At 44.3% G+C, this 23,421-nt stretch overlaps 1 protein-coding gene across 13 annotated transcripts in view; it reads right to left on the bottom strand.

Moving 5' to 3' along the window:
• IL1R1 (interleukin 1 receptor type 1) overlaps positions 1-23,421 on the bottom strand; it is a 74,160-nt gene that overhangs the window by 26,750 nt on the left and 23,989 nt on the right. The window contains exons 1-2 of one of the 13 annotated variants that reach the window (XM_074011162.1): positions 9,066-9,420; positions 8,760-8,949 (exon numbers count right to left, since the gene is read on the bottom strand). The exons of 1 other annotated variant lie outside the window; for it this stretch is intronic. The gene's annotated coding sequence lies outside the window, so the exon portion shown is untranslated. Of the gene's footprint in view, positions 1-271; positions 607-7,833; positions 8,013-8,162; positions 8,462-8,759; positions 9,421-9,578; positions 9,637-23,421 lie in introns of those variants that run through there. 11 more of the 13 variants (XM_074011163.1, XM_015433318.4, XM_065526684.2 and 8 more) reach the window with 11 other exon arrangements.

The following is a 23,421-nucleotide window of genomic DNA, read 5'->3' as shown; positions in this document are numbered from 1 at the left end:
CCCAAGGAGAGGGAACTACAGGAATAGGACTACAGACTAAGAAATGTTACTGCCAGAAGGCATACTAGGTAAAGAAACCTCCCTTATTCAGAACTAGTTAATCAAAGTCCATTGTAATTTTTTTTAAATGACTTATAGTAACATTCAAAACGTATCTTTAGAAAATACCAGTAACAATAAAAAGTCACAGATGTGTGTATGCCACTGTGTTATTTTTCAGATTGAATTTTCCACATAAAATAAAACAAGAAAGAGAAAAGGGTTAACTTACTGAATACATTAATAAGCCACAGCATACGGTTCCCCCTGTTTAGCCTTCAAGCAAGGATGCCTGTGTTATGTGTGAAATCCCCGGACTGGCTAACATCCTCTCCATAGCAACTTCCAAGAACGACAGCAGGGAGTGCTCAGATGCTGATGTCCAGACCCAGGGAGTCAGCCAGATCCTAGGGTGACCCGAGGCCTAGGCTGGTCATCCCCACTTCCGGAGGCCTCGTCCATTCACTGCAGCACACCACGGCTTTATGTGACAATCACATCCAAAAGCTTGTGATTGTGAAGATCTTCCCGAATACGGCCCCCATGGCTGTTTGGTGATCGTGACGTATTTGGAAACACTGGCGTATCACAACATGACTACAGCAGCACGTGCAACACACACAAAAAGTTATTTGTTGATTAAAGATAAAATGAAAATGCATATTTGTGGCATAAAGTAATTTCCCACTAGTCCCAGAAGGAGAAACTGTAATGTGAAACAAATTACAAAAGTAGAAATTAAGTACAAGAATTAACAATGAACATATTGGCCCCCAACAGAAGCCCCCCTTCCAGGAAATACTGACTTCATCCAACAACGCCTTCCTGTCCCTCTGCAAGGAATTTCATACCCAGGGCACGCACGGGAAAAGTGGCAGCTGGGGAGAGAGGGGCTGTCACAGGAACCCAGGTTTCTTCCTCAAGGCCTAGGCCTAGTGCAGGGGAAGGAGGCATTTTTCCTGCTCTGTAGCCACAGTGCATTTATTAAACAGCTTCTTTTTCTTGAGGAATTTCCCACAATGTTGAGGAATTCCATTCTTATTCTGAGTAATTCCCCCACATTGTGAGCCCTGCCTTCTAGGATAGAAGCTCGGCACAGGCAAGATGGCACACAGCAGAGGCACCCCCGATCGTATCAGAATCTCCTGGAGGTCCACTTCTGGGAACAGCGACAGCAGAGGTGCCCAGAGCTGGGGGAAGCTCATACTGGCACCTGGCATTCCATGTCTGTCCAAACACAGGCTGCGCTGTCCTCACCATGAGACCTGCACACAGCAGTCCCACCGCGCGGCTCCTGCTGTGTCGAGCTACGTTAATCTCCATTCCTCTGTCTCCAGCCTTTCCTATTGGGAGGGGCCCTGAGCATGTACACGCCAAAGTCTACCTGTGTCTATCCCGCTCTGTACAGCCCTGGCCGGTCTATGAACCAGGCAGTAGAGTCCATGGGAATGACCACACAGGCCCTGGAATTAGGGCCCAGGGTGTTTGGGGAGGGAATTCAGGGGCCCCAGGTACATGAGGGACATGATTAAGAACAGGGGTGCTGGTGGATTAGGATTAGGCCAAGTGGGCACATCCTCTTGACCTTCCACACTTCTTGCCATGCTGAGGGATGTGTCTGTCCAAGCTGCAAGAGCAGAGCCCTCCAAGGCACAGGGCCAAACCTCTACAGAGGCCCAAGAGGAGAGAAGAGACAGCAGTAGGTGACTCCTCCTTCTTCCAGGGACCTGACATAGCCAAGCCCCAAATCTGAGATTTACAAGAAAATCCTCACTGCACTTTCTACATTTCCACCTGATAGCAACACACTCTTCTACCTTCCCATGCAGTGATGAGTAAATGCATTTACAGCATCATTTAATACAGCCTCTCATCCCTAATATTAACCAATATGTGCATATGTGTAGATCTGATGTAATGGAGAAATACTCAGAAAATTAGGCTCCAACTTATTTGCCATAACTGAGAAGTGGCCATGGATGAGTCCTGAAAAAACAAGAGCTAAAGCAGGTTCGTTAGCTCATCAAATGTCAGAGCCCATGTGTTCTACTGAAAATCGGTGGAAACTTGTACGGGGAATGTGTTATAGTACTGAAACCAAGCCCATAATTATGATGTTCTCCTGTTATCCTTTGTTTGTCTGTTTGTTTTTTGAGACAGGGTCTTGCTCTGTTGCCCAGGCTGGAGTGCAGTGGTGTGATGACAGCTCACTGCAGTCTTGACCTCCTGTGTTATTCCTTTGTTATAAGAATTCAGACAGTCCTTAAAAAGTCCCCATCATTGTTAAAAACAAAAATGTCAGTTTGAAAGAGAAGATAAAAGGAACTTACAAAGCCATAGAACCACACACTTATGGAAAAGACAGTATTTCCTGGAAGGGGGGCTTCTGTTGGGGACCAATATGTTCATTGTTGATTTAGACATCCATACTTACCCAAGCCCTGGTTTAGAATCCACAAATTCCCAGGGAGAAGCTACAGACAGCCGGAGAGCCTGAAGTCTATCTCCCTGGGTTACTAATTTCACCCATAGATTTTCTCGGGGGAGTTATTTTTCTATTAGAGCAAACATGGCTATATTATGAAGCAGAAAGAAAAATCTCCACGATCTAAGATAAAACATGAGGCTTCAAAGAGGCATCACTTACAGTGAGCTGCTTTGGAGGGCTAGGTTGAGCCTTTGCTTTTTATTTCCCAGAAGGAATCCCTGGGAGGTAAAATCCGAGAGGCACTGTCCTAAGTAAATGTTCATAATAATCTCTATGCAATTCTGATGAGAAATGGAAGCATCAGGGCCCCACACACTCACACCTCTAATTAGAGTAACCAATAGGGGTAAAGTAACCTACCCCTAATGATCACAGAGCCCACCCAGGAACTTCCATACCCAAGCTAGAGCAGGAAAATGTGGAAGTAACCACAGAGCGTGCTGGGGACCACTGTGTTACGTTCCAAACGTGACACAATGGTTTCCACACTGTGGAGATTAGTCACCCTCACGCTATCACATGCACACAACCCAAAAACCCAACTGTGTGTTCGATGTGGTCACCTCTGCTTTTCCCCCAGAGAAACAGCTCTACCAAACTATGAGCAAACACTCCCACGGCAGGGAAACAGAAGCTCACTCACCCTCTCAGAAAGCCCAGGAAACACCAAGCCTGGCAACATTCCTATCACTAGAGGAATTCTAAAGCCTCGCTCATAGTTATCAATGGCTTATTTACCCATATAAATGGGAGAAGGAAAGTTTTATTTTTCATTGAGGATACACAAGGATATGAAGACAAAGTAAAAATTTCCCAAGAGGTTTCAGGTGTTGCTACGAAATCTCAATTATTCAGCTAATACAAGGCGAAAAGCCACAAGATTGGTGGTTTCAACTAAGGCATGTGGATTTTAAGGGCAAAAGGGGCAATGAGACACAGTGAGACAGGATCACTGTCACCAGATGCCACAGATGGGGATGGACCTACCCGAAGCCTCTTGACCACTAGGTTCTAGGTTGAAGTCTGACTTTTCCACCTCACCCCTACAAACCTCCTAGGGCTCCTGGACAACAGAACCAGAATCCAGACACAGGGATGGGCCTCGTCTCCTGTCCCTTGTCCCCTTTCTAAATGCCCTGCCTTGGGTTTCCCAGCCTCCCCTGTACCTCCAACACACCTCCTCTCCAGCCACCAGGGGCTACGATGCCAAGGCCACTGTTGCACTGGACTTGTCAAAAAGTTGACTCAGAACCAGAGACCTTTCTCCCTGGGGCACTGCCTCCCAGTCAGGCAAGAACAGCTGTTTCTCAGATTGGGATCCACAGACAGTTTTAGAGGACTAAGCCTTCGCTACAAGAAGTGTTACATTGTTTTCACTTCTATAATTTTTTTATTGGGGTAAATATTTTTCACCATATTGCACATGGTGAAACACACAAAACTTAAGTGAACAGTTCCATAAATTGCCACAACTGAGTGTACCAGGAATACTTCATCAGGATGTAGACCTGCTACCCCTCAAAGTTCCCTTGTGGCCGTTCGCCCCCACGTACAAAGCACCAACATTTCTGATTTCTAATTTGACCTCTACGATCCTATAGCAAGTAACGGAAGTGCATTCCTGATGGCTGACTTAGACATGTCCGGTGCCCTGCTATCTCAGCACCCACGCCTGCAATGGCACTTTAATCACTCACTACCCAGCAATGCAGGGAAAGCAATGGTTCTCACTGGGGTGGGTATGACCCTTGAGGGAACATTTCGGAACCTGTGGGGAAGGGGACCCTGGGTGATCAGGATGCATTTAGCATTGGAGGCCATCGAAGCTTGACATCTGGAACAACACAGGCAGTTCTGCTCAGTAAAGACTTGTCCTGCATGACCTCCAGGGGTCTCACAGACGTTCCTACTGATGGAAACATATTTACAGTGTTTGAAACTAGCCCCCCAACTCCCTTCCACATTTATATAAAATACATACATTGTTGGCACAAGTTTATACACACTAAATTTTTCAGGAATGCAATCACTGTGAAAATTGAGAGAAGAATGGCCTTTGGCTACCATCGAGACCTTGACCAAGAGTCACTCATCCTTCAGTGGCATTTGGATGGCCACTGAGACTCACCTGTACCCACCCCATGCCAGCTGTCCTGCAGTCTACAGAAAGCACCGGCTCACCTCACTAGGTTGTAGTTCAGCTTAGCTCAAGCGTCTGCACACTGAAATGCATCATTTTAATACAAATTGCTTTTATTTCTCCTTAACATCTAAGCATTACATTGATTTTTTAAAGTTATCATGTAGATAAGTTTTATTATATTGTTTCAAAATTATAAAAGGGGTGTTTTAAAATATTTGCATTAAGGGGGGTGCTGGGTTTTAATGAAGTGAGACCCACTGATGGGAAGTGACACCATCTAACTTTTCATTTAACTCTTGGTCATCAGTCATTGGCTGTATTTTCAGGGATCTATGAGTTCTCATGTTTGGGATGCCAAATGTGCAGAGATCCGCATGGCTAGACTCTTCCTGTTCACAGCTCGCTAAACCATGATTACCGAACTGCACTTACAGGGAGGGTCATTTCAAGAGACCACCGAAAACTCACTATTCTCACCTCTTTTTCAGGGATCTTTAAAAGAAAGTTCCCACTTCTCTTTGTGCCAAGAATGCTTTTGCTCCTGAGCACTTTGCTTTCATCTTGAAGACACTGCTAGCTGTGCCCTGCAGGGTTTCCTCTTTCCCATTGCCTACAGGAAAAAGCATTTATGTTGTCAGCCTCGGCTATGCGCTAGAACTACCTGGGGGGCTTGGAAAACACCCCTGCCCAGCACGCCCCCAGAGATGCTAGTTTGTTTGCTCTGCATCCAGTCCTGGCATTTCCCTGAGTGCTTCAGGCAGTGCTAAGGTGCAGGCAGAGCTAAGACCCAGGCTTCCCTCCACATTCACGGCCCTACTTGGGTAACTTTACCAGCATCTACGTCATCCAGGTTTACACTGCACACGTCAAGCCTCATTTCAGGCTCCACTCCATCTCCACTCTTGTTTTCCTTTTCCCCTACTTTTAATTTATGGGACCCCTGTCCTCTCGTGAGCATGAGTCCTCTTGGGAAGTGATAGGTGTCTCCATCAGGCCACCACTATGTGTGAGCTCCTGGATGTGCACGAAGAGGAGACAGCACACAATCCAATATGCAGGTGACTGGGGCCTCAAAGAGCTCCAGCCCCTTTCAGTACTTGGTAAGATAACTCGGTACCAGGGCTTTCCACGTGCTCCCTGCGCTAGACATGGCCAGGAGGCTCCGGCAGCATTTCCTGGAAACACAGCAGACAACCAGAGGAAAAAGAGGCTGCTGACAGTTCTGATCCTCGTCTTGTGCCACCAGCCCACCTCACAACCTCAAGGAGATGAAAATGCAAACCAAGCACCCACTCACAGCAACAGATGGGCAGCATCCTGGAGCTGTGCCATGGCAGGTGAACCACAGGTGCCCCTGACAACTTCTTTTCAAATGGCAAGTACCTAGCATATCCATTATGTAGCATAAGAATATGAGGATCTCTGCACTTCTCCACCCACTATGCTGTGGTAGTTGCACCACAATTGTCCAGCTTTGCCTCTCTTATTACTGAGATGTCTTTTCTGTAATGTCCCAGCTGGCAGGTGGACACTCAACTCGCACTGATACATCCCGGCCACAGGATTTCCATCCGCCCTGGTCCCTGTGCATGGCCAAGCCACAGAGTGTAGCTCCACATCCTAGAGCTCCACATCCTAGGAACTGAGGCAAGGGACACCATGAACTTGGAGAATAGCAGCCCTGCAATTCTCTAAGGAACGGCAGAGCTGCATCTATGCCCATCATCTCCTGGTCCTCTCCACTGGAGCTGCTGAGTGGTGTCCTCTAGGCAGCCAGTGCATCCACAGCCTTGTACAAAGGGGCAAATTTCAAAGACCCCCCTTTTGAAGAGAGACTGCTGACATCCTATGTCTTACCAAGAAGACTCACATCCATGAGGGGACAGAGGTTTTCCTTTGTTGTACTCACTGCTGTCTCCCCACCACTCACCACAGTGCCTGGCACATAGTAGATAGTCAATAAATCTTTAATAAATTAGTGAATCTAATATTAAGCAGTGTTTCACCAATGGTGAGAGGTTGACTCAAAACATGTCACAGGTTTCAGAACCATTAAAAAAAAAAAAAAAAAAAAACTTGATGTCACATTATGACATACAAGCAGGGACTATTAGAAACGAGGGGGGCGGGGGTGCTGCTCTGGGCCTGCCAAGGTCATGTAAGAATTCAGATCAAATACCCTTTCCTGAACAGCAATGGAGGCCACATGAGGGCGGACGGGTGCAGGAGAAGTGTCACACACAGCAGCTTGGCAGCTAGCCAGAGACTGAAAATAAATCAGAGTTCCACATCCCTGCCCCAGCAAACCCCATTCCCAAAGGTTCTACCTTTCTGTCTAGCATAAACGTTAACGTCGGATATGAATACAGAATATTAAATGAAATATCAAGTGAGATATCACACAATAAATTAGAAGGGATTGAGAAAGAAAACAACGCCAATAGCCGCTTGGTAAACTGAATGGCAAAAAGGACAGTGAACGTCCCCATGCCACCTCTGGCTTTCCTCAGATCATCAATAGTCATGGAATTCTGTTTCACACATTCCATTTCCAGAAGCCTGGCACCAAACCGCAGTGACTGAGACATCCATCACATTCCTGTGACAAGTGGACCCTTGCTCCTTGGTATCAGGAGCCCAAGTTCATGGTGTCCCTTGCTTCAGTTCCTAGAATGCAGAGCTAAATCACAGGAATGTGCCCATCTGAGGAGATACCCTGCCCCAAAGATAGCGCAGTGGACAGCCACCCCACCCTGGAGCCAGCATCTGCATGGCTTCCCAGCGGCCTTCCTTCCTCCTGGCAGTGCAGAGGAGAAAGCCCTGGCAGGCAGGGACGAGTGGGAGGGAAGACAGAGGAGCTTGGATGCAGAGGTCTTACCCTCCTTCAAGACATCATCCTCCAACAAGTTAGTCACCTAAGCTTCTGCTTCCTCCTCTGAAAAACAAAGGTGATGACAGCACCCTCCTCACAAGACTGTAGGGAGGATAAAAGACCAGTCGCTGTAAAGAGTCTTATAAACTGTAAAGTGCTGGGCATGCCTGTGGTAAATAATGAGTGTCTTCTCAGTGCCTACTTGCTTGTAGCTACATTCCCTAGCACCATTCTTTATCTGGAGGCGCAACAAGTTACCCTCCCCAGTACGGTTAAGGCCTCGGCCCTTACCTTGTTAAGGAGACTGACGGTCCTGAGCCTAACCTCTAAGAGGGACCCTCCCGAACCTGTAGAACGTAGCCAGATAGAAAACCTGACAGCCATTCACACGGGAAGTCACACACCTACTAGAACCCACCTCCAGAACAATCTGCAAGTTCCTTCCAACGACCTGAACAACGTTAACTCCTGCTCCACACAGGAAGCACAAGCAGACCTCACTGCCAGCCCTTCTTACACAACACACTCTGACAGCCAAGTACCACTCACGGAGGACGCTCACGGCGCCCTGCAGAGCGGGGCACTCCTAGGTGTCAAGGCCGGGTCCGTCTCACCCCTACCTAGTCCCCGGATGCTCCAGCTTCCTCGTACCTGGACGGGCGGCCTTGGAGGGTGATGGGATCCCAGCCCCCGGCGGAACCCGGCTCAGCTCGGAGGGGCGAGAGCCTTAAGAGCCGAGCGAGGAGTGCTTCGCAGCGCGGGCGCGCGACTGTCACATTCCTGCCGCTCCCTGGGGCGCGCGGGGCAGGCCGGCGCCCCCACTGCCCGGCCCGGCCGCCCTCCGGCTCCTCCCGGCCGGCGCCGCGCGCTCCGAGTCGGCTCCGGGCGGCGGGCAGTAGCTGCGCCCGCCCTCGCGGCCGGGAACTGCCGGGCGCGGCTCTGGCTCCAGCCCCGCCGCTGCGGGGGCGGGGAGCGGGCGGAGACGGCTCGGCTGGGCCAGTCCGCTGGCGGCGAGCGAGCTGGCCGGGTGTCCCCAGCTCGCCACCCGGAGGAGTAGGGGCAGCTGGACAGACCCCTCCGGACGCCGCCCTGCCTCAGGCAGCCCGCAGGGGTCCCGCCGGCTCCAAAACTTTGGAGAGCTGCCGCGCGCTCCCGAGTCGCAGCCCGGCTCCTCCAGGGCTGCGGCGGCTCCACTAGAGTTAGTTGAGACAACTCACCTAGCCACCACGACCTGGCTCTACTACCCCCATGGAGCCTGGCGGCGACCCGCGAATTGAGTTGGCGACTGCAGGGCATCAGATCCCGAAGCAAACGCTCGCCAGAGCGACCTCTGGAGCTTGGTACCTGGCCCCGGGCTCTCTCCGACTGGCTTTGTGCATTAATTTCTTTATACCTCCGTTTCCTCTTCTGTGAAAAGGGATCATAACAGCACTCATCTCATCTCCGGAGTAGTTGAGAACAGTAAAAGAAAAATGAGCTAATATATATAAAATAGTGCCAGGCCCAGAGTTGATACTACTCACGCGTCATCTGCTGGTTTCATTGTTGCTGTTACGCGCCCGGATGAAAAAAGCAATTTAAGTGTCATACCATAAAATCTTGATACCACACTTGGGGGCAGACAGGGTTTTTAAAATTTTAAACTTCAAACCCATTTATGCCCACCAGCTCACTTTGTCAATGAGAATTCACACCCAGGGGAATGGAAGGATGGCCAAGGTCATGCAGCGAACGCCTGGCAGGATCACACCTTGGGTTCCTTGCAGGGAGGGGAGGGGAGGGCGCTGTGGTCAAGTCTGCAGCTCCCTCAGGCTTTTCCCCTCCACTTCGCTAGTCTTCAGCAAGTGACTGGCCCCTCCAGCTTGTTTAGAGGTCTTCATGGGCCATCCTCCAAGAAGACTTTTAATAAATGATGATAGCTTCCTTCCTTCTAGTACACACCGCCCCTTCCTGCATCCCTTTCAGACTGGGCAGGCTCTTGCTCGCCTAACCCACCCCTGGATATGCCCCTTTAAAAACTCAAGAATTGAGGTAACCTGAGCCTCAGCTGTCCCGGAACAACTCCAGGCTGGAGGAAAAGATGAAGGAATGAGCAGCAGAAAGAAGCTCATCTGCCCTAAAAGCTGTCTTACAACCTGGCATGATGACAATTTCTCATTCTTAAACAATCTGGTTCCAGAAGCTTTTATAGTTCCTTTTTCTTGAGAAAGCAGGCTTTCATCAGAGGCCAGTGACGTAGCATGATGAGAATTCCTTAACAATCCCAGCTCTCAATATTCCTTTACACAGCAGAGGGTCTCACAGCCTTGACTCCACTCAGAATCACAGAAGGACATGACACTCCTGTATTCAGATCAGTTACATCAGAGTCTCTGGGGCTGAGGCCCAAAGGCAGTGTTGGTAAAGCTCCCAGGTGATTCCAGTGCGCAGCTAGGGTTGCAAGCAGTTGTTCCTCTAAGCTCCCACAGTGATGCCATTACTGTGAATCCTCCAACTGAAGGCCGCTTTAACCACAGGTTCAAATGGCAGTTCTGAAAGCTACAGCAGGTGGGCCTGGCTGGATGCTGTGGAACCAGCCCAGAAGCACTATGATGGTGAACACAAATTCGTCTTTCCATTTACATAGCAAAGGGTTTTAAGCAGTTTACAAGTAGGAAGTGAAATTGATTTGGGCAACCATGTAGAAATAAAATCTATAATTTTTCTCTTTTGTAAGTGTTGTCCCCTTTCAGCCACTCCTGCCCGGTGTCCTGTTAGACATGCAGGCCTCTAGACCCCGGTGGGACTCTCAAACACCCGCGCAACACAGAAATGGAATTGGAAGACCTCCTCTTTCTCACCTGATAACCACTGTTCTATCTGGGACCTGAAGTCACTTTCTCCCTCACTCAGTTGTCCTGACCACTTTCACTGACTCTCTCCTTCCCTTTATTTCCTTTCCTTGGATAACTGGTGTGCCTGCCTGCCTCACTCCATCCCCTGGATAGGAGGTTCCCATAAGGTGGAGACTATAATCCCTGTATCCCTATCTCAGCACCACAAAAATGCTCTGAGAGCACATCAACATGCTTCACTGCAAAGCCTACCGCTTACACTGACATTGTATACTAGTGACGCAATCCAATGGTCCACCTCTTGGACAAAAACTTACAAGACACAGAAATAGCATTCTTAGCCTCTGGACACCTTCCGGGGTGTCTCCCTCCCACCTCTGAAATGCTTATCATTCAGGAGACTTGACTGAGACCCTGTCCCCCCATTGGTTTTCAGTTTCTCCTCCACTGGTCTAGCTGATCAGATCCCAGGACCCTCTTTGGGAAGAGTCTCTGATAATGCACATGAAACAAAATCATATTGACCGACACAACATAATCCAATGCCTGAAAAATAAAACATCTCCTATGGCACATGTGGCAGGACATTCTGAAAGACTGTCCATTATAAACATTAAGGCTAGGCTTGAAAGAAGAAGTATTTTATGCTTTTCTTCATTGAACCTCCAAAGCCAAAGTATTGGACAACTTAGACCATAACGTTTACATCATAAACCATGGAGTACAGAAGAATGTGTGATAATGTCAAGCTATTTGTTTTTGTTCCCACTCCAAGGACTTGATCAGCAGGTGGGAAGGGGAGAAGCAGAGGGAGGAGGCTGCTGTTTACTAGACCCTGAAAGGTCTCTGAGGGGTGACTCAAAGCTTCCACTCTTCAGCACCACCTAACAAGAGAAATCCTGGTGTATTAGGCCATTCCTACGTTGCTGTTAAAACAAACAAACAAAAAAACCTGAAACCGAGTAACTTATAAGAAAAGAGTTTTAATTCTCTCATGGTTCTGCAGGCTATACAGGAAGCATGGCACTGGCATCTGCTGGGCTTCTGAGGAGGCCTCAGGAAACTAACATCATGACAGAAGGTGAAGGAGGTGCAGGTACGTCACATGGCCAGAGCAGGAGGAAGTGAGAGAGAGGTGTGGGAGGTGCCACTCACTTCTAAATGACCAGATCTCATGTGAACTCAAAGCAAAAGCTCGCTTATCACCAAAGGGATGGCCCAAGCCATTCGTGAGGGATCTAGCCCCATGATCCAACCAACTCCCACCAGCCCCAACCTCCAACATTCGGGATTACGTTTTAACGTGAGATTTGGTCAGGGACAAATATCCGGACTGCATCACCTAGACTCCTCCTGAGGGAAGAGGTTGATGGAGAAGACTGGAAGAGAGGAATGCCACTTGGTTTCCCAGGCCTAGTTCTGGACTTCACCAGGGTCATAGCAAAGCCCTGTGTCCAACATGGCCTGAGCCAAAGAGCAGGCCTGGCAGCAGATATGCCTGGGCCTCGGGACAGGCTGCCTCGAGAAAAGTCCAGTGCATCCCAGAGTGTTCAGGTAAAGCAGCTGAGAGTCCCCAGACACTCAAAGGGGGCAGTGAAGAAGCTAAGAAGACCAAAGAGCCCTTGGACTTAGTCTGATGGGACAAGCATGGTCCTAGCTGAAGTTTTCAAGAACGGAGGATAACTCACGGACCAGAACCCCTCCTGGGACACCAGGACAACTGTTCTTCAGCTCTGTCCACTTCAGCCCCACCACCCGCAAAGAACTCCATTGATCCTTCAGAAAAAACAAATGCAGGGTTTGGAAGGAAAGAATTCTGAAGAGATTGTGTTCCTACTCCCAGAGAGACTGAGTCTTGAACCAGTGGAGACAAAACAACTCTAAATTAGCGAGATCTTTTTCTACCATCAGGTGGAAATGAGAATTCCTAAGTCAAGTTGACTTCAATTGTAAAGAAATAAAGAAAATTACATTTTTGCACAGAGGGCCTCTGTGATTCTTAATTTGCTACACATATTTTTGTTATTTATGGCACTGCCGGTAATCTCTCACAGAACCACAACACAGATTGGAAACCACTGTCCTAGATGGACTTCCTTCTACAGCCTAGGTTTGTTTTCCCACCTCTCATACATTTTCCATCTGCTGACTTTCAAGTAACTATTTTCTTATCTACATTTCGCTTTACTCTTTCTCACTACAACTTCTCAGTTTCAATCTACTGAACACTCTCCCTTTCCCTAGGCAATTGGTGGTGGGCTACTATGATCATCTTTCCATTCAAATTCCTCTGATTTAATAAGACCTTTACCAACCAGAAAGCCACATGTGAACAGGAAATAAGAGCTGATGAGAAAGTGTGACATATTTCATAAGGCGGTCACAGGCAATAAACCATTTCTTAACCTCTTTAATAAGAGAAGGAAGATAAGACATAAGTGACAGGCAGACCAGCCAACTGTTTGTTCTAATTGCAGCTTGAATCTTGCTCAATGAAGGCAAATGACTGAAAGAGGCTTCTTGCACCTGGTTTTTCTCATGTTAACAGATATAGCACAGTAAGTTCCAGAGGCCAATAGACTTGACGACATCCAAGTACTATTGCACCTAACAGAACCAGATTGGTGGCCTCTGTCTCTCATGCCACTGGCTTCTGATTGCTTTAACACATAGAATTTGAAGCACCAGGAAATGAACTGTCCATGGCCACCCAAGAGGCAGCCCTTCCCATCATCCAAGAAGTGGCTATTCTAACCTCTGTGCTTCATCATATGCCAGACATGTGACAAGAATACAACCCTTTTTAAACTTATTCTTAAATTTAATACTCTTTCCCTTGTAATTCCACACAGTCCCACCAATCTTTGGTTTTCTGCAGTTTTTTGTAACTGATCTCTAAGTTTTGTCACTTTTCCTTTTACACAATCAATTTCCAAAATCTAGATTTTCATGTTGGAGTCTTTCAACCTTTTAATCTTTCTGAATATAACTGTCAATGTATTTTCTCTAGGTGGCTTCCTTTTAATAAGATCAATGTAGTAAACTAGAGATAACTGCAAATTCTTTGCTCCTCATCTAATTTAGAGATAAAGTCTAATTTTCCTCCTCTTGAATCTGGACTGGCTTAGTGACTTGTTCAAACAATTTCAACCAATAGAATGTGGTGGAATTGACTTTTTGGGATTTCTGACCTCAATCATAAAAAGCCTTTCAGGTTCTTCCTGGGCCTCTTAGAACACTCAGTCTTGATACCCTGAGCTGCCAGGTAAAGACCATGACTGTCCCGAGACCACCATAGTGTTAGGAAGCTTGAGCCACATGTAGACCATGTACAGGTGCTCCAATCCACAGCCCCAACAGTCAGCCACAGTACATTCCAGCCATGGGGTGCACCATCTTGGATGTTAGGCCAGTCAACTCTAGTTAGTGGCTGGCTGGCTACATCTGCATGACAGGCCCCAAAATGAGAACCACCTAGCTAAGCCTTATCAACCCACAAAATCATGAGAGAGAATAATACACTGTTGTTTTGAGTCATCGAGTTTCAGGGTAGATTGTAGCACAATAATAGACAATCAAAACAATAACTGTCATAGTTCTCCATAGCTTATCTTGTACTGTATAACTTCAGTCTAGCATGCAAGGTGTCTCAGAATTAAAATAACACCTATCCTCCCTTCTCCAGCATCACCTCTGAGCAATGTCCAATTACCAAGGGCTTCCTTAAGATTATTATTATTATGACCAGCAAACAAATAAAAACTGAGAACTATGAGACGGTCAAATAGGTTTAGTTTTGAATATACTATTTTGAGTAAAAGAATTAGCTATAACTATGTACTTTCAAGGAGATGCTAACTAGAATGATTTTGTTTCTAGTGTTGTTATTCAAAGATTTTCTAAGAACTACTAACACAGCCCATGAGAAGTAAGTCTCCACTAGTAAAGACACTTGGAAGAGTGAACAGCAGGCCACTATCAGCAAAGGAAGAATAAAAATCTGGTCAGATGCAGGAGTGCCATATTTATTTAATCATTTCCCTAATGTCCAAATATTACATTCACATCCAACCATTCCTCTTATATTTCTTCAGAACAAACAACTTGGCAACAGCTCAGCAATAGGTGAATGACTTTCCATCAAGAATTACTGTTATCCAGCTGGGCACAGTGGCTCACACATGTAATCCCAGCACTTTGGGAGGCCGAGGGGGCTGGATCATGAGGTCAGGAGTTCGAAACCAGCCTGGCCAACATGGTGAAACCCCGTCTCTACTAAAGATACAAAAAATTAGCTGGGCATGGTGGTGCACGCCTGTAATCCCACCTACTTGGGAGGCTGGAGCAGGAGAATCGCTTGAACCCGGGAGGCAAAGGTTGCAGTGAGCCAAGATCGCACCACTGCACTCTAGCCTGGGCGACAGAGTGAGACTCCAACTCAAAAAAAAAAAAAAAAAAAAAATACTGTTGTCCATGACTGCCCTGAGGGAGAATGGGAGCTAGAAAAGTTCCCTGCCTTGGCCCCAGGGGTTGGGAGAAGAGGTGATGGGACCACTGATTCCTTCTTTGCTTCTTGCACTATGATGAATAAATTACTATCTTAAGAGCCTGGATGGCAGTGCTGAGTTGTTCCTACTCTGGGATGGTTAGACCTGCTGATGAGCTCAGCATACCATCTAGAATATAAGCTTGTTTGTCCTCAGAAGCCAAAGCCACTGGATCTTGAGTCCTCCTGAGAGAGAGAATAATAGAAGCCTATCATCTGAATTCCCCAGTAATGGCATGAAAGTCTTAGGACCCAGAACTGGAAAAGATTTGGGGCAGAGGTTCCCTGAGTGTGACTTAGGCATGGGGTCTCAGAAGGTGGCTACAGGATTCCCCTTTTTTCCTCTAGATCTGTGCTATGCAATTCATGTAGCCTCTGGAAACATGTGACTATTTAAATTATTTTAAATTAAATGAAATTTTAAAATGTAATCCCTCAGTTGCACTAGCCACATTTCAAGAGCTCAACACCCACACATTGCTAAAGGCTATCATATTAGACAGAACAGATATAGGACATTACTTCACTGCAAAATGTTCATTGGACATAACTGCTTAAGGTTTAGATAATTCAGGGACTCTAGAACAAAGGTCCTTCTCTGGAAAGCCAGTCTTCATCCAAAATGGACAATCTGGTCGTTTTAAATCCATACTCGAGCAAGAATCTTCTTCACACTCTTCCTCTTTCCTTTTGATCAACCAGGTGATCATTCATTTTGTATTTCATTGCTTGATCAAATCCTACTTGCTCTCACATGTCCTCTGGATATTAGGTTCTCAGTTTGAATAATATTATAATTGTTATATTCATTAACATAATACTTTGTAAATACAAGGATTCGTGCCAATATTCTAATTTTTCTAGTAAAAATAAATGTAAAATCTTCAGAGACAGGAATGCATGTACTTTGTAGGGGTGAGGAATTTCTTCATCCCCTATCCCAAAACACTCATGGGCAACTCGATCAATGCTCAGAATGTCAGAGGCAGTCAGCTAAAAAGAATGTAAAGCATTTTTTATTGTAGGTATCGCCCCAAATCAACAAGAGTGTTTATTACCTTTTGATTAAAAAAAAAAACAGATTTTAATAGCATTACATTAGCCAATAAAATTGTAAAATCTTACCATGTTCCTCATTTTGTCATTCCTTTTTGTTTATTCTCCAAGAAAAACAAATGAGTTATGGTCCTCTGCCCTGTTCCTTTGACATATTAACTGTGTGCTGCCCCCACAGTGATATCCAGCAGAGGCAACACTGTGGTTCCCAGGCATGGGGTCATAAAATCAGTAACAGAGTGTTTATTACGTTTTGATTTAAAACAAAACAGATTTTAAATAGTATTGCATTAGCCAATCAAATTGTAAAATCTTACCACATTCTACATTGTTGTCATTCCTTTTTGTTTATTCTACAAGGAAAAAAAATGAGTTACAGTCCTCTACCCTGTTCCTTTAACATATTAACTGTGTGCTTGTAAATAACCTAGCAATATCCCAGCTAAATCCGGGCATGAAAATAATGACACAGGGAAACAGTCTCTAAATTAGAAGATGCCCATGAAAAAGAGGTGTAGGTATGCACCCAGAACCCAGGTTTTCCTAAGCGCATGAAGAATGAGTCCCAGCATGTAAAAGTTTAAATGAAGAAGAAAGTCACAAGTTTACTAGAATGAGAATTTCTTCCTTCTGCAGTGTCAAGAGAAGGAGAGACCCTCAGGAAGAACACGGTGATTGAGAAAGTATTGATTGCTTTTTCTGTTTTCTCTGCTATCTTCTTGAAAGTAGTGATGCCAGCCGGGCATGGTGGCTCATGCCCGTAATCCCAGCTACCCGGGAGGGCAGAAGAATCGCTTGAACCCAGGAGGCGGAGGTTGCAGTGAGCCGAAATCTGTGCCATTGTACTCTAGCCTGGGCAACAAGAGCGAAATTCTGTCTCAAAAAAAAAAAAAAAAAGAAGAAGAAGAAGAAAGAAAGAAAGTAGTGATGCAGGTATTTGAAGGACCCAGAAAAAGCTGGTAATTTGGAAAGACCCTGAAATAGACTGCAGAGAGAGCAGCCTAAGCCAGGAAGGGTAGGGTGCAGTGAACACCGACAAGAACAGTGTCAGGCACATCGTGGACTTGGGGGCAGAATAGTCTCTGCCATCACCACCACTTCACATACAGATCTTGCATATCTTTGGCCAGATGTATTCCTGTTTTTCATAGTACTGGATGCTATTGTGAAGGCTATTGTTTTTAAATTTCAATTCCTGAATGCTCATTGCTAGCATATAAGTATACAACTGATTTTTGTATATTGATCTTATAACCTACAAAACTCACTTATTAGTTCTAGTAGATTTTTAGTAGCTTCCATAGGGTTTCCTACATAGATTACCATGTTGTCTACAAATAGAATTTCTTTTCTTTTCTAATCTGGATACCTTTTATTTCATAGATTGACTTTTTTTTTTTTTGCACCAGCTAGATCCCTTAACACAATGTTAAATAGAAGTGGGGAAAGTGGACGTTCTTGCCTTGTTCCTGATCCTGGGAGGATAGCTTTCATTAAGCATGATGTTAGCTGTAGACCTTTCGTACACATCCCTTGTTGGGTTGAAGAAGTTTCCTTCTATGACTAGTTTGCTGAGAGTTTTCACCAGGAACAGATTTTGGACTTTGTCCAGTGCTTTTTCTGCATCTGTTGAGACAATTATATGATTGTTTTTCTTTTTTTAGTTTCATTACTATAGTGAATTACATTTATGGATTTTTCCAATGCTAAGCCAACCTTACATTCTTGCGATAATACCTACCTGGTCATGATGCATTAGCTTTTTTATATACTGTTGGATTTGATTTACTAGTATTTTGTTAGAATTTTATATCTATGCTCATGAGGAATACTGGTCTGTACTTTTCTTGTAATGTCCTGTTTGGTTTTGATAGCTGGGTAACATTAGCCTCACAGAGTTGGGGAGAACTCATGAGTTGAAAAGCATTTATTCCTATTCAATTTTCTGGAAGAGTTTGAGTAGAATTACTATTATGTTGTTCTTAAATGTTTGGTAGAATTCACAAGATGTGTTGTCTGGGTCTGGAATTTGCCTTGCAGGAAGAATTTTTTTTTTTTTTTTTTTTTGAGACAGAGTCTTGGTCTCTCGCCCAGGCTGGAGTGCAGTGGCGTGACCTCGGCTCACTGCAAGCTCTGCTTCCCAGGTTCACACCATTCTCCTGCCTCAGCCTCCCGAGTAGCTGGGACTACAGGTGCCCACCACCATGCCCAGCTAATTTTTTGTATTTTTAGTAGAGATTGGGTTTCACCGTGTTAGCCAGGATGGTCTCGATCTCCTCAAGATCCACCCACCTTGGCCTTCCAAAGTGCTAGGATTACAGGTGTGAGCCACCGCACCTTGTGGGAAGACTTTTAACTACAAATTCCATTTCTTTAATAGATAGAGGGCTAGTCAAGTCATCTATTTCTTTTTGAATGAAGCTGGTAGCTTGGGTCCTTCAAATAATTAATCTATTTCATCTAAGTGTATATGTTTTATGCGTAATTTTGTTCCTAGTATTCTCTTATTATTCTTTTACTATTTGTAGTATAGTGTAGTGATATCACCTAGTTCCTACCATTGATTGTTCTGTCTTCTCTTTTTAATCCACAATCAATCCAGCTAAAGGTTTATCAATTTTATTGATTTTCTCAAAGGTGTCATCCCTTTGGTGTCCTTGATATTCTTGATTGTATTTCTGTTTTCTATTTAGTTGCTTTCTGCTTTGATCTTTATTATGTCTTGTCTTTTGCTTGTTTGGTGTGTAATTTATTCCTTTTTCTAGTTGCTTAAGGTGGAGGCTATGGTCACCAATTTCACAATTTTCTTCTTTTTTAAATAGGTATTTAGTGCTAAAAATGTTCCTATAAATGATACTGTATCACCCTACATATAAGAACCCTACAGTAGTATAGTTTCATTTTCCCTTGCCTCATCTTTGTGCTATTTTGTCATTCATTTTACTTTTACGTATCCTATAAACCTCACACTACATCATTATTACTTCTGTTTAAATAATTTTCATTTAAAGACATTTAAATAATAATTTGGCATTTCTAGTGCTCTATCCTTTGGATAGATCCAGATCTCCATCTAGTATCCTTTTCCTTCTGTCTGAAGGATTTCCTCTAACATTTTTGTAGTGCAGGTCTGTTGGTGATGAATTCAGCTTTTATATATCTGAAATGGTTTTATTGTGTCTTTGTTTTTGAAAGATATTTTCACTGTGTATAAAATTCTTGGTTGACAGTTGTTTTTTCCTTTAGTGTGTTAGAGATCATGCTCCAAACTCTTCTAGCTTGCATTGTTTCTGTGAGGAATCTGCTATCACCTGTGTCACTGCTGTTTCTTGGTAGGCATATTTTTTTCCTCAGGCTTCTAAGATTTTTTCTTTATTGCTGATTTTAAGAAATTTAATTATGGTGAAATGATGTGTTTGTCCTCAAGTTTCTTAAGGTTCACTGAACTTCTTGGGTATGTGGGTTTGTAATTTTCAGTTCAGCTTGGAAAAGCCCTCGCCATTATTTCTTCAAATATTTTTTTCTGTCACTCCCTTTTTCCCTTGAGTGACTTCAATTACATGTGTGTTTTCATGACTTGAAATTTTCCCACTGTTTCATGATGCTCTGTTCTCTACTTGTTAGTTTTTCCTCCTCTGTGTTTTTTTTTATATAGTTTCTATTGTTATGTCTTTAGATTCACTAATCTATTCTTCTGCAATATCTATTCTGCTATTAATCTCATCCAGTCATTTTTTTTTTTACCTCAGAAATTGTAGTTGCTATCTCTAGAAGTTAGATACAGGCATTTTCACATCTTTTACTTCTCTACTTACCTCTTTGTGTTTATGGAATACAGTTATAACAACTGTTTCCATGTCCTTGTCTGCTAATTCTAACATCTCTAGGTTGGTTTTAACTCATTTTCCTCTCCATTATTATCACCCTTACTTGCAGACCTGGTAATTTTTTGGTTGAATGCCAAACATTGTGGATTTTAATTTGTTAGCTGCTGAATATTTTTGTGTCTTGGGATGCATTTGAGTTATTGAAAATAGTTTGATTCTTTTGGATCTTACCTTTAAGACTCGGCAGACAGGACCACAGCACCATTCACTCTAGGACTCATTTTATCCCACTTCTGAAGCTTGACCCTTATGAGTCCTCTAACAAATGCCTGTGACTTATGAGACTTTCTAGTCTGGCTGGTGAGAATAGGAATTATTCCTCCTCTTGTCCACTATTTCATCTAATGTTTTAGGGAGGTGCTTTTTCTGACTTTGGGTAGTCTTCTCACATGCACTGGTGTGCCAAATTCTTGAGTGGGACCCTCTGAACTGAAGAGCTTTGAAGCTCTTCCTCTCTATAGCTTTCTCCTTTCCTGTGAACTGTAGCTTCCTTGATCTCCCTTGGTTCTCAGCTCTGTCTCATCAAGTCAGGAAGTTCACTGGACTCTGCCTGGGTCACCCTTCCCTGTGCCATGGCCTGGAAACTCCCTCACATCAGTAAGCCAGAGAAGTCATAGGGCTTTGTTTTCTGCATCTCAGGGATCACTGTCCTTCCTTAGCTGATGTGCGGTTCTTAAAAACCCTGGTTTTGTATATTTTGTCCAGTAATTTAGTTGTTTCTTATGAGAAAGTAACTCTAGGGCCTATTACTCAATCCTGGCTGGCATCAGAAATCAACTGACATAGTTTCTGAAGTTCATCAGTGAAGATGCCTGAGATTCTTTACACATGCCCATCCCCACCCTGCAAGTTCTTTTTTAAACTTTGGTTGAAAAGGTTTTTGATATCTTTATAAAACATAACCAAGAATTAATACATTTTAGTCAAAACCAAGACTTTCGGGGAAGGAAGTAAACTGTAAACGATGTCAGATAAAGAACAGCCTGGCAGCTGTCAGGCCCTAGAGGCAGAGAGAGAGAAGACGCACCGGCCTGGATGGAAAACCCCCAAGGTTGTGCCACCAAGAGTGAAAAGGAAAGAACAGCTGTCAAGGAAAGAGGAAAGGTGAGAGTGAGGAAGACATCTAAAGGTCAAATCTACTGTCTCCAGGGTTGCCAAATCTAAGAATTTTGAAAGAAGAATCATTAACAATTGTGACTGCGTGAACACAGGCACCAGGAGGAAGCTGAGAGGGAATATTGAGAATGTTCAAAAACATTATTACAAAGAAAATGATGTGATATTATTGGTTCTCAAAGGTTCCTGAGATCCTTTCAGAGTCCTCAAGGTCAAAACTACTTTCATAATAATTCAAACACGGTATGTGTCTTTTTCATACACATGTACAGGGGACTTTTCCAGAGACTGCATAATGTATAACTTCTCCAACATTGAATGCAGAAGCAGATGTGAGAACTTATCTGTATTCTATTGAGCTAAGCATTAAAGAGATTCACAGAACAATGTAAACAAAGTAAAAAAAAGTAATTCTTTTTGATACTTTTGTTTTTTAAAAATAATTGTTTTTATAAAAGAGATTTATGTTAACAGGCAATGAATGTATCAGCGTTTTTAAATAATTGCTAAAATTTTATTTTTTTGACTTTGGGCATGGGTGCGTGTGTGGAATGGGAGGGCGCGCTGTCCATGGGTGTCCCTGGCCTGTGCCGCCCAGATCTGGTGTTAAAAGTGAGGATCCAAAGTGAAACTCCAGTGAACCTCAGGACCACCAGGTGACCAGGAGGCAAGGTCTATAAGGATACTTAAAGCTCATTACACGTGGTACTCTATGGAAGGAAGTGTCAATGCTATGGAAAACAACCCCGATAGAGAGAACACCAGGAGAGCTTGGAATGACTACATTATTGGCAATGCCATCATTGTTACAGAAAAGCCATGAAAGCCATCAAGCCTGAAACAACAAATTCCTGCTGGAGAATGCTGTGTCTAGAAGTGCATGGCTTCACAGAATTTATGACTGAGCCAATCAATGAAATCGTAAAAGAGGTTGTGCGTATGGCAAAAAAACAAAAAAAGTAGGGGTAAAGGGTTTCAAGATATGGGTCTTGGATTAATTCAGGACCTAATAAACGCTACACCAGAGAAATTCACAGTAGGTGACCTGATGGAGATGAGTGCTTTCGAACCAGTGCCAGATGATGAGGAAGAAGTCATAGAGGATGCAGGACCAGGAAACAAGTTGACTTTAGAAACTCTGCGGGGAGGGTTCCAGTTATTCAAGAATGCTTTTGACTTCTTTTATGACATGGGCCCTTCTATGATACAGGCAATAAGATTAAAGCAAATGATAAAGAAATATTCATACTGTATAAAAACATTTTTAGAGAAATGAGAAGACAGGAATTCAGATAGAAATTATGGCGTATTTCTGTAAAGTTACACCAAGCGTGCCTGCTTCTTCTGACTACTCTTCCACCTCCTCCCTATCTTCCACCTCTATCACCCCGAGACAACAAGACCAACGCCTTGTCTTCCTCCTCCTCAGCTTACTCGATGCAAAGGCAACAAGGATGAAGATCTTTATGATACTCCACTTCCACTTAATGAATAATAAATGTATTTTTATAAATTAAAAAAAATTTATTTTTTAATTTCTCAGTTTTAATATCGAATGTGCTTAATAGCAATAGAATTAACTAGGTAGACGGAAGCTCTTTAAAGTTCTGGAGAGTTTTTAAGAGTATGAAGGGGTCTTTAGACCAAAAGTTGGAGAACGTCTGCTGTACATAAAGCTTCTGCAGCCCTCTGAGACCACTGCGTAGTTCATGAAAGTGTCTACCTAGGAGCAAGAAGAAAGGACAGACCAAGAGGTCAGAAGAGAGGGGCACCCTCATCAACAGCTGCTTCATCCCTGACCCTGATTTCAAAGCAATACTTCGCAGCACAGCAGCCCCTGTCAGGTTCACCATAAGGACCTACGTCCTAAGTCATCACTGAGATGTGAACTGCTCTTTAGGGGGCCCAAATCCTGCCCTGAATTCCCCAAAATCACCAATTCCCTTTCCAATGAACTGCACCACAGCTTTCTTAACTGTTCATCTGACCTATGCTCAATAATTGGCCCTTATGCAGGAATGAAATATCTAGATTTCAAGCACCTATCGGGTTCCTGACCATGATTTAGACACTTCAATAGGACATCACATTTAATGCTCATAAGTATGAATGGTATTACTACTTTTGTTTGGGAGGGAGTTTTTTTTGTAGGCTTTTGGGGTTTTCATTTTTGGTTTCTTTTGTTTGTTTGTTTGTTTGTTCGTTTGTTTGTTGTTGAGACAAGGTCTCACTCTGTTACCCAGGCTGGAGTGCAGTGGCACCATCTTGGCTCACTGCAGCCTCAATCTCCTGGGCTCAAGTGTTCCTCCCACCTCAGCCTCCCAAGTAGCTGGGACTACAGGCCTGGACCACCACGCCCAGCTTATTTATTGTTTACTTTTTTATTTTTGTAGAGACAGGGTCTTGCTATGTCGCCCAAGCTGGTCACAAACTCCCAGCC

This window comes from Macaca fascicularis, chromosome 13 (genome assembly GCF_037993035.2).
Source record: "Macaca fascicularis isolate 582-1 chromosome 13, T2T-MFA8v1.1".
Taxonomy (NCBI): Eukaryota; Metazoa; Chordata; class Mammalia; order Primates; family Cercopithecidae; genus Macaca; species Macaca fascicularis.
The sequence above is the reverse complement of the archived record's forward strand: the minus strand, read 5'-3'. Positions and strand labels throughout refer to the sequence as shown.